Source organism: Lucilia cuprina, chromosome 6 (genome assembly GCF_022045245.1).
Source record: "Lucilia cuprina isolate Lc7/37 chromosome 6, ASM2204524v1, whole genome shotgun sequence".
Taxonomy (NCBI): domain Eukaryota; kingdom Metazoa; phylum Arthropoda; class Insecta; order Diptera; family Calliphoridae; genus Lucilia; species Lucilia cuprina.
This window is the reverse complement of record NC_060954.1, coordinates 284,171-296,277: the sequence shown is the minus strand read 5'-3', so window position 1 is coordinate 296,277 and position 12,107 is coordinate 284,171. Positions and strand designations below refer to the sequence as shown.

Below are 12,107 nucleotides of genomic sequence, written 5' to 3'. Positions count from 1 at the left end.
AAGTAGAGGAAGAACACAAAAAATAAAAATGTAAAAATCCAACAACAATAAAAACATGAACATGTTCAAATGCTAGAGCATTATAATAAACCGACTACCATAACATACTTATACACATACAGAGTTAGTCTCAAAAATACCTACACATTTATACGTACATACATAAAAACATAAATGCATTGATACATACACTCATATATACAATATGCATAACAAAGTTGTATTGTTAGTGCTATTTGTCGTTACAAATGTTGCCATCACATTAACATAAAAAATGGGAAAAAATAAAAACAATAATACAAAAACAACTACATCAACTGTAGTAGTAGCAGCAACAGCAGCAACAATAACAACAATAAACACAACAATTAGAATTTGTATGTATGTATGTATTCAAATTACAAATAAACAAACATCTTCTATATAGCGTTTGTGTGCACATGTATTTTGATAGCATAAATGTGAATGTAGAAATATTCATTTAGTTTTTCAAAAACACATTCGCACAATATGAACATGTATCTAATTGTATGCATTTTAAAACTAAGCTCAGTTCGGTTATAACGAATTCGTCGAAATTACCCAAATGAATTATTATTATTTTATATAAGAGTTTTTTTTTTAATAAATAATTAAACTAATAAAAATGCTTTTTTAAACTCATTATACTAAATTTACAATTAAATTTATAAGATAATTGGATTTGAAAGAAATTATTTTCAATTCGTAATAAGTTGACGACACTGTAAAGCATTTGCTATGCATGACCTTTTGTTTATGTTTATGAACACTTGAATATTTTTCTTGTGTTGTTATTGTCTTTTATTTATTTATTCATTCATAATTTTTTGCTTTCCAACATTTTAGTTTAATTAAATTTTATCAAAGTTTGTTGTATGTGCTCTGCCAAACAACATGAACTTTGACTTGAATAAATTTTGGATTTTTTCTCTTTGTTCTATTTTGCAAACATTCACACAAACACTGCATGAACATACGTACCTGCACCTATGATTTGTCAGATTTGTTTGTGTTTCTAAGGACAATTGAAAGTATGAGTATTTTGGAAATTACATATTACTCATACGCCTTTAGGGCCTTCGATTTTTGTTCTCTTGTACTGCATATGGTTGTGTACATGTTTATTTTAATTTTTTGAATAGTAAAGACGTCTTTTCGAAAAAAATCATATGATGAAAAAAAGCATATTTTTATTTATGCCAAAAATCTGTAAAATCAAGTTTTCTCCAATTGGATAATTTATTTTTTAATGTCAGCAGTATTAAATTATTATTAGAATACTCATATATACTCAATGACATTTGTATGTGTTCATTTACTGGTGCATTTTGTGAAGTGAAAAGATAAATTTAATTTAATTATCATAAATTTTGTCCAAATTTTTGTTTATTTTGTTATTTATGGCTTCAAGAAAAGCAATTTAGTCGTAACCATAATCTAATAATAACTGTGTATGTAATCATGAAAATTGTATTAAATAATAAAGCACACTTATAGTAATGACTTTTTCTTTTTACTAATTTTTTGGAAATTTTTAAATTGTTTATCTAAATTAATCAAATTTACTGATACGTTTTTAGTTACTTGATATATAGCAACCATTTTTAAGTAATATAATTTAAGAAATATTTAAATATACTTTTGCATTAAAAAGGGGAAATTATGAATAACATACATAAATATACCTTCAATACACATACATCATAACATACATACATACATACATACATACATACATACATACATACATACATAAATACATACATACATACATACATACATACATACATACATACATACATACATACATACATACATACATACATACATACATACATGCATTGTATTTAATTATTAAGTTTTAAACATAACTGATGATTTCCTCGATTAGAAGCTAAAATCAGATCTATGGATAATTGAATATCCTTAGTATATAAAGCGAATGTATTTTCCCTTAAGTAATATTTTTATCGGACATAAATTTTAAAGTCTATTTTATAAATCTTTGGGCATTGTTGAAAATCGTTGTAGTAATTATTTTGAAAAGGAAAAAGTGAAAAAACAGCAACAAATATGTCTTCCAATTGAGATCTTTAGAGAAAATCCCCCGAGTAAAATCCCATTAATAAACACATAAACAACTTTCAACAATCCTCACTACTTTGCGGGATTATTAAACCAAACTAAAACAAACCAATTCGAAGCGGATTGAACTAAAGAAATTTGTTAACATTGAAATCATTTAACAGCAGCAACTTAAAGTACTTTCGGGTGGAGGGTTTAGTTTTTTTGACTCACACAATCCCATATTGTCACTTTTATTCTGCAATTTTTATTTGTTTTCATTTTTTTTATTTTTCAATACACTTCCTCAATAAAAATCGAGTTCTCTTTCCGGCTCATTTATAACATTTCTAAAATTCATTTATATTTATTTGAGGCAATTTATTAAAAAAGGAACGAAAATAAAATCCCACAAGCAAAATAAACAGAGACAAGCAAACACTACACTACATGGAAGGCAGAGGCAAACGAAATAAACTACAACAGCAAGTGGTGAATCGGTGTGTTTGCACAGCTTCCTGTGGCAAGAGGAGTAAAAAAGTGGCAACCACCAGAACTAACAAACAATAATGACAATAAAACGTTTGTTTCTTTTCTTACAAAAGACACGTTCATCAAATAACGCGACCCTTTTCCACAAAAAAACAGTAGTACCTTTATTAATGGGACATTAATTTGTTTATTTTTTCCCTTTTCAAAATGTCTAAAAATACAAATACAATGCGTTTTATATTTAGATGCAGAAATAATATACAGGTCTTGAAAGCAATCTTATCAAGTTTCTAAGAAAACAACCAGATTTTATTACACTGGTGCGAAACGTTTTAGTGATCCTTTTTAATTTAAATGACAATTATCTTTAATCCAAATTCAATATGCCGTCGCAGGTCGACCTGTATGCTTGATGTCGTACTCATTTGATGGCATTTTGGAAGCTCATGGAAAAAGTTGACATGTCATAGTAAAATAACACAGCGGCAATAGTGGTGATCAATATTTATTTTGTACGATTTTTTTAACTTCATAGAGATGTCGATAATAAATGTAGAACCATGTATTCTTCATCGACCCTTTTCCACAAAAAAACAGTAGTACCTTTATTAATGGGACATTAATTTGTTTATTTTTTCCCTTTTCAAAATGTCTAAAAATACAAATACAATGCGTTTTATATTTAGATGCAGAAATAATATACAGGTCTTGAAAGCAATCTTATCAAGTTTCTAAGAAAACAACCAGATTTTATTACACTGGTGCGAAACGTTTTAGTGATCCTTTTTAATTTAAATGACAATTATCTTTAATCCAAATTCAATATGCCGTCGCAGGTCGACCAGTATGCTTGATGTCGTACTCATTTGATGGCATTTTGGAAGCTCATGGAAAAAGTTGACATGTCATAGTAAAATAACACAGCGGCAATAGTGGTGATCAATATTTATTTTGTACGATTTTTTTAACTTCATAGAGATGTCGATAATAAATGTAGAACCATGTATTCTTCATTTTCCCTTTGTATTTGTGGTTGTTGTTTTATTCAACTTTTTTTCTCCGTTCGTCACCAGAGATGAAGAGACTGACTATTAATAAGAGTGTAACCTTAGCAAAGCGTGTAAGGGGCGCAAACGAAACAAATTGGCTACATAATATTTATTGACAATGGTATTTTAGCAAAATACTCTTCTTTTGTAGGCAACAAAATCGTTCGGCAGCAAAAACAACATTGGCATAAAAATTCTAAGAAAAATGCAGAGGCACGGTTTTGAGTGGATACAATATGTTACAAATAAATAATATGACGGTAATAAACTTTTTATTTTATTAAGTTAATTATATGCATTTGTAGAAATTCCCCCGCAATTAGCCGATAATCCAAACAATTTTATTGACAACTATATTCACATTTATAATTAGTCATCATTTTCACCCTTTCTCTGCTACTTCACTGAATAAGATTTGAAGTTAATAAGGAATTTTGACCAATAACTGTAGCAGTTGAAAACGTGACATGCATTAATTCTTTTAAATCAAACTTTCCAAAGGGCAGAAAAAACAAAATTTGTAATTGGAAATAAGAGTATTGTATTCATTTATAAGATAAAAATATTGTATTACTGCCTCTAATATTGTATCATCAACTAATTTTGCCTTAAGTTATTAATTTGATTTTATTGTTGTCTTCTAAGAAATTTTACCATTATTCCATAGCAACTCAAGCAATCCAATATTAAATAAAAACCTATTAATAAATTTAAACTTTTTAATGATACATTTCATATTTCAGGTCATTTAAAATTTATTCCTTGCCAAAAAAAAAAAAAAATAATAAATAAATAAAAATCTTAAATCGTTTTATCGTTCATTGACAGATCGTATTTTCTTATCACAAAAACATTTATAAAAGACAGGCATTGCAGTGACATGATTATAAAGTTTATAAATTCTACACATGACGTAATACTTACGTATGTATGAAATAACGTCATTATTCGTCATAGAACGTGTAAATATATTTGTCTTTGATAAATTTCAATGTAGAGCAATACTTGTTTGCAAATTTCCTGAGAACTGAGATAGCATTTTGGCATAAAACTAAATAATCTGTTATTGTGTTTAAGATTTAATAAAATATAGAAAATTCTTAAATAATATTCAGCTTAACAAATGTAAGATACGTTTCTAAATATTTTACATTTCTAAATATTGCAGAGTGTAAAACTAATTCGATGTCTCATAGACACAGAGTTCATGTTTTTTTTTTTACAGCAAAACTAAATTTTTCTAGCAAATTTTATCTTTTGTATGTCTTTGGCATAACAACCGGTATTTGTTTGGTATTCACACAGTAGTATGATACAAGAAATAGTTTTTTATTATTTTTTTTTTTTGTGTAAATATTTATGTAGTTATGTACAAGTTCGTCGAAAGTGTTGGTTTCAAAACTATTTGACACCAAACAGTAACAAAGTTAAATGTGAAAAAAGTACAATAAAACACCACATTTGGATTTTTTCCAATATTTGTTGAAACTATGAAAGAAAAACAAATTTTTAAATGTTTAAGATTTCTTTATTGTAAAATTATACCAACATACATAAAGCCTAAAAATGTATGCATCTTTATCTGGAATTAAAGAATAATGTTGTTTAAACAAATAATAGTACGTAATCTTTTCAATATTGTTTGCTTTATATGTAATATTTTGTTTTTTTTATATTTTTTAAGAAATTAGGGGAAAAGGGACTTATTCGAAATTAAAATTAATATAGATATTCTGGTGTAATATGTATTCTGTTTGTTTATGGTTATTGTGCTAAAACTAACTGAAACATCCGCAAAGGACCAACCGCAAAGTAAATCTACTCACATTTTAACACTTTTATAAAAAAAACTTTCATAGGATGATGAGAAAAAACATCACTATTAATTCAAATACAAATATAAAAATATTACAGTTTCAACTTTTGACAATTTAAAATATTTTGTTGTTTATTTGGCTTTTGTTACTCGATCTCTCATGTTTCCCTGCGACTGTCAACAATTTTGCTATGAAAGGGTTAAAAGTGGTGGAAACTAAAATAAAACCAAAAAAAAAAAGAAACATAAAATAATAAAAATGAGAATGCAGTGAATTTTACTTTATACGCAGTTAAAAAGTCATCAAAAATGCGGAAAATGGCTTTAGAGCGGTTCTTGATGTTGTTGTGGTAGTTGTTTGTTGTTGCTGGAAAGGTTTAGTCAAGTAGTTTTTGTGACTTATAGTTGTTGTTGTTATGTTTCAAGAGTTGCAACTGTATAAAGTGGCAAACGGAATGAATAAAAATAGCTGCAGCAGCATCAACAACAACAGCGACTATAAATATAAACAACATAATAACAGTTGCAGGAATATCAACACCGCCACTGTGAAGCACTTCATGAAGAGTATTAAAAGTACTTTTAACAAAAAAAGTGAAAAAAATATATAAACTGAAATAGGCCCATTAAGCAAGTAACTGCTTAAGTTCCAGCCTTTTGAATTTTCGTTTTAGTGTTGAACGAATATAACAGCAGCAACAGTAGTATAACGTAGTATATTCTAAACAAAATACATTTCTATATGTATGTACATAAGTATGTATATGAATATTATAGGCACACAAAATCCTATACACATACACACGGGTACAGGGAGAAAAAAGAGCAGCGTTTAACAAAAAGCAGCCTAGAGCATACTTGACACATGTTTGTTGGAAGCGTAGAATAAGATATTAACATACACTAGAATATCCCGAAGAACAGTATTTTTAATAATGGGTGTCAAAAATTCAACCATTTAATTATTTTCCTTGCGGTAAGTACAAAATTTTAAAATTTTTTATACCCATTTTGAAAAGATTGCAGAAATTTTTTAAACAAATTATACTGAGACCCTTTTATTTTTTTATCTTAAATGGTACACCCTAATTTATATATACATATAAGTTCAAAATACTATAAAAACTAAGATTTAACAGGAGGTACACCTTGGTGTTTGTAAACTAACAAACTTCTATATTCTGAAGAGCTTTACAATGAATAGGAACGGAATAGGAAGCGGCGAAAAAAGCAAAAATCATGAGCAACATCATGCTCGTCATCGCTTTCATCACAACAATATGCAACAGTTACGAACAACATTTCAGTAAATTCATATTGTACTCATGGCATCACAAGTATTGTACTTTTCGCCACACATACATTCAATACATACTAACATCTTAACTGTAGTCTTTAGTCGCCTTTTTATAAAATTTTCCACCGTTTACTACTACTAGTACTACTCTCAACACCGATACTTCCATCACTTCATTTTTCATATTTTTAAGTACACATTTCATATTTAAGTACATAAATGTTTATATAAATGCGTAAGTAACAGTATACTTATGTGTGTTTGTATATAAGTATGTACATGTACATATGTATATGTATAAATGTAGGCAGGTCGGTAGACTGTATGACTTACAACTAGACTCAAGTTTCCTTTTTCCTATTCAAAACCTTCCTTTCCTGTTTCGTTTCGTATAAACACACTTATATAAGTATTTGTTGTACATACATTCTGACAGTATGTCTGATTATTTGCATACATTGACACCCTTTAAGGAGAGAAGGAAGATAGAAATGAACACAACACAAAAAAAGCAATAATGTCGAAAAGATGCCTTGAAGTCCTCATTTAGGTACTTTTGTCGTTGGTTGCACTCATAGTGCTAACAATTATGAGGCGCTTTTTGCTGTTGTTCGTTTGTTTCTTTTAGAAATATTTTAAAATTTAAACAAACAAAAAAGCTATATTTTTAAATGTAAATATTGTTTGTAATTATGAATGTAATGTTATCGTTTTATGGTTTCATCACGATATGTATTATTTTAACATTCAAGTAATTTTCTTAATGGAAGCTACGGTCAAGTGAGGTTCGATCTTGGCAAGGTCCTTAAGGATTGTATAAAACTTAGTTGTGCCGCTTTTTAACGAAATACAAGTATATGAGCTTGAGGGCTTCAGTTGTATGAGTCTGGGTAAAATAATGACCGATTTTAAATATTTGAATTGGTCCAAAACAAACGAATGTTAATTTTTTAGTGAAAAACTAAAAGTACATTTCCGGCTAATCTAAAAGCAGTAGGAGAAAAAAGTTGAAAATGAGTAAAAAAATTATTTTTCCCCAAAATTTAATTTAAAATTTTGTGAAAAATTGAAATATAACTTTCTGGCTAAACTACAGTAAAAGGATTAAAAATCTCTAGCTTAACTTAAAGCCCTATGAAGATACAGATATAAAACTGGGATCTCTTTTATAACTATTATTTTTCACCAAAACTTTATTTTTTAGTGAAAAATTAAAATATCATTTCAGGCTAATATTGTATTATTTCCCACTTTGTTTATAGTTAGTTTTCAATAAATTTTTGGTTTATAATTTTAAAATCCCCCTCATTTTACTAAAACAAATTTAATGATTAAAAATATAAATATTTATATATACATATTTATTTGATGAATTGGATATATTTTTCCTGCGGTTTCATACAAAACCCATCCCTTAAAAATGAATTAGAGTACTTTTCAGCGCTTTCGTTATATTTTTAAATTTATATTGTTTTTTGGTTGGAGTAAATAGATGACTTTTTGTTTTCTTAAGTAAATTAACCTCTAATTGGGTTATTCTACTTACTTGCTTATTTAGTTTCTGTTAAGTACGTTGAAAGGCTTTTTTTTAAATGGAGAAAAATCCATTTAACCGCTTCCACAAACTCCATTAAGGTTTTCACTTTATTTTGGTTGAACTTCTGAATGTATGTATGTTTGAGAGGATGCGCGTACATGTGTGTCTGTGTATGAACGAATATGTTTGTTGTATTTTCTATTGAATAATAACATTGTCTTTATATTAAATTTTTCTTTAAAAGACAATAAAATCAACAAAATCATCAACGAAAAAAACTTCATGCTATGAATGTTGTTGTTGCTGCTGCCGTTTCAAAAGTCAGTCACACCACGGAATCATTTCTTTCATTATACACATACAGAACACGAAAAAAACCTTTTAAAACGTTTCCCTTCATTGTTGTTTTTACAAATTTAGCGCATGGTGGCGGTGGGAGCTTCTATGATCACGGCGTTGTGTTCTCTAGTAGCCATAGTCAAAGTCATAGTAGTTGTACTTACTATACTATGTGTATGTGTATGAAAATTCAAAAAACGTTTTAACTTGAGTCAATATTTGCTTAATTTCATTTGCCATCAAATTCATTCAGTGCTGCTTTACTGCTGGTGTTACCGCATTTCTTCTTGAATGTGTGAGTCTGTACTTTTCTCGTTCGCTTTCAACGTGGTTTATTTCATTTAGTGGCCTCTTCCCTTCCCCATTTGTTTCTGTTTTAGTCTATTCTTTACTATTTGAATATATAATTTACTTTACTTTACCAATTTTCAATTGAACATTGTATGCTTTTGATTTTCCTTTTTTATTTTTTGTTCACATTTGCTGGTTGTTCGTATTTCATGAGGTTTCATTCATGTTAAAACAAGCTTCCTTGTGTCATAAGTGATTTGCCCTTTTATTTTAATGTTATTCTTGCCATTTTTTGTGTGTATTGTTTCAGTTTTTTTAGAGTATTTTTTTTCAATTTTGTTCGACCTTTTTGCCATTGTTTTACCATGAACATAGTGACTTAATGGCCGTAAGTGTATATATGTGTGTGTATAAGTGTGATTGAAGTGGTTTGCTGGGGTCCATCAGTAACGTCCTTCATTTATTCACTGTGTAAATGTTTTACTTGAAGATTTATTGCTTGAACAAATATTTTGTAATGTGATACTTTACTTTTGTTGGCTTAATTTACATTTGTAATAAGCCTGTGCTTTTGTAGTTTTTATTTTTATTTTAACTTTCAGATCCATTTAAATTATTTAAAAGATTTAGAAGTATTACCACTACCACAAGGTAATTATTTTATAGAAATTTACAACCAAACCATTTTGTATGCCGTTCAATTTGAAATCAATACACATGAAGTACTTGTTATAATGTAGAGGGCCTGACACACCTGACTGTAATTTCTTACTGTCTTTACATAGAATTCATTAACACATTCATGGTTATTAAAATATTCAAATGGGAAAATGAATAGATTTATTACACAACACATTTGATTTCATTTAAAAAATAGTCAATCAGTAAAAAATATATAAAATATGAATTTTAATAAACAACTGATTTATGATAGCCAGGTATATAGAGCCAATATTTTGAAACTCTGTACCTGATACATATGTTTTTAAATTATTAAAAGTTTATGTTAATTTCTGCTGATCTTCACATAATTATAATACTTAAATTTATAGTTAAAGTTTGCATGACTTTGATGTAATTTTGATTTAAATATAATATATTGAACGATATGTGATTAAAGCCAAAGACATTTTCATTAAAATTTGTTTATATAATTTTTTATATTCGATAGAAGCATCCTTAGTATTGCAGTAATATTTCAATGCAAGTGTCTGACAACAATTTAGATATTTTCTCTAATCATAGACAATCATTGACACATTTTGTATTTAATTTGTAATCAACTTGTCTTGACCATAATTGCTACAATATGACACTTTAATACACAGACAAGCATGCACTCAACACCAATAAGTGCAAGTAAATATGTATGTTTCTATGTACATATGTATGTATATAAGTACAATTTCGTAAGTGTGTACTCACCTAATCACACTATTTGTGCATTTACATGGAAATATATACATGCATATGTACACATACTATATTGTCTGTTGGTAGTTTAAAAGAAAACTTTAAATAACAAAATCAAACTAAAAACGATTTTAAAAGAAAAATTCTTTGACATCTAGTATCTCTACCTACGAGAACTTATTGTACTTCCTTTTTGTTGTCAATACATACATACAAAAAAGAAACATACATTGATACTGTTGTCCGTGTTGCCACTTTCGCTACTTATAAACCAAATTGGTAATTTTATTTTAGTTTTGGTTTTTTAATTTCCACATCGGCAATGGCTTTGGTCTAAATGGACTCATTCTTTAATACACAGGTGGATTTGTAAACCATTACCAAAAAGGTGTGAATATAGACATATTGTTATTCTGTTTGTGACCTATCGGATTATTGAGTCCTTTTTTAAATTTGTTACAAAAAGTTTGTGCCATGGCAACACTGACTGTTGATGTATTTGTAAATATATGTTGTTGATGGTTGAAATTCTACTACCATTCATTCGTTCATTTCTTATAATACATTTGAAACAACTGCATGTGAAAGTAACCGACTAAAGTAACACATGCACTTACATATAGTCATGTCATTTATTACCAAAAAATAAAAAAAAAAACAAAAAGAGCATCTATATAAAATTAAACTTAGAACACCCCCATATATTCCCAGTTATTTGCACACTCACACGGACATACTCCTATATAAACTATGAATGTCTATGGGATATTTTTTAAATTTTAAACACTTTTGCAACAAAATCATTCAAAGATTTTGTATTACAAAATGTTTTTATGATTTAGAAAAAAACAAAAATTCAACATAGTGAATATTGTGAAGTTTTTGTATGACTTTTATAAAATCGAAAAGATTTTTTAAATGAAATTTTATTTCTTTCGATTACACAATGTCACAGTAGACCACTAAAAGTACTTTATTTGATGGACAATTTTTGAACAAATTACATTCGTATACCTATGCTGTTGTGTGTATGTGGCTTGGTTTTGTGCAGATGTGTGTATTTGTGTATGTGTCCATAAATGTATTGTGTTTTGTGTGATTTCAAAGTTTACACAACTTTAATTAAGTTACCTTTGGCAAATTTTATAGCAAATGCAACAACAATTATAAGTCTGGTTGAATTAGGGTGTATATGTGGGTATGGTCACTTTTATTTCGTTATTCTCTTCCATATGCTGTATTAGGCATATAAGTTGGGAATATTTTTTAAAATAAACCATGTACATAAATATGCTCTTTTAATTTCGTGTAATGCCTGATTAGTCAGAAAAATATACGCTTGCTTAACAGTTCAACTAAATTAATTTTTAAGTCGTTACTATAATAATATAATTAAAATGTAAAGTTATAATAATATAATAATAATATAATTATACTAACACGATAGTTAGGCCCAGTAGTTTTATTTTTTTTAAGTACAAGATCTTATTTTAAAAATTATAGAAAATAAATATATATTTATATTTTTAAAGAAATTTTTTTTCTTGAAAAAACATTTTTTTGGCTGCACAATTGTTATTTGATTACACTTTAATAACGGGTTCAATGAAACTTGAACAGTTTATATGTAAAGAAAATGTTTAACAAAATTATATATTACTTATTAAATGTTTTTTTATTAAGTTTGCAAACTACTCTAAATTATAAACTAATCAAAATGTATAATGAAATTTTCCTCGTACTTTCTCCTTCACAGTGATAATTTTAGTGAAGTAAAACACAGCAAAG

The 12,107-nt window shown here is 27.8% G+C and overlaps 1 long non-coding RNA gene across 1 annotated transcript; it reads left to right on the top strand.

Annotated features, from left to right (window-relative positions):
* Positions 1-3,444: 3,444 nt before the first annotated feature.
* LOC124420841 lies at positions 3,445-4,322 on the top strand. The gene is made up of 3 exons (XR_006941399.1): positions 3,445-3,697; positions 3,778-3,886; positions 4,040-4,322. It is a non-coding gene; the product is annotated as an uncharacterized LOC124420841 (long non-coding RNA).
* Positions 4,323-12,107: the final 7,785 nt, after the last annotated feature.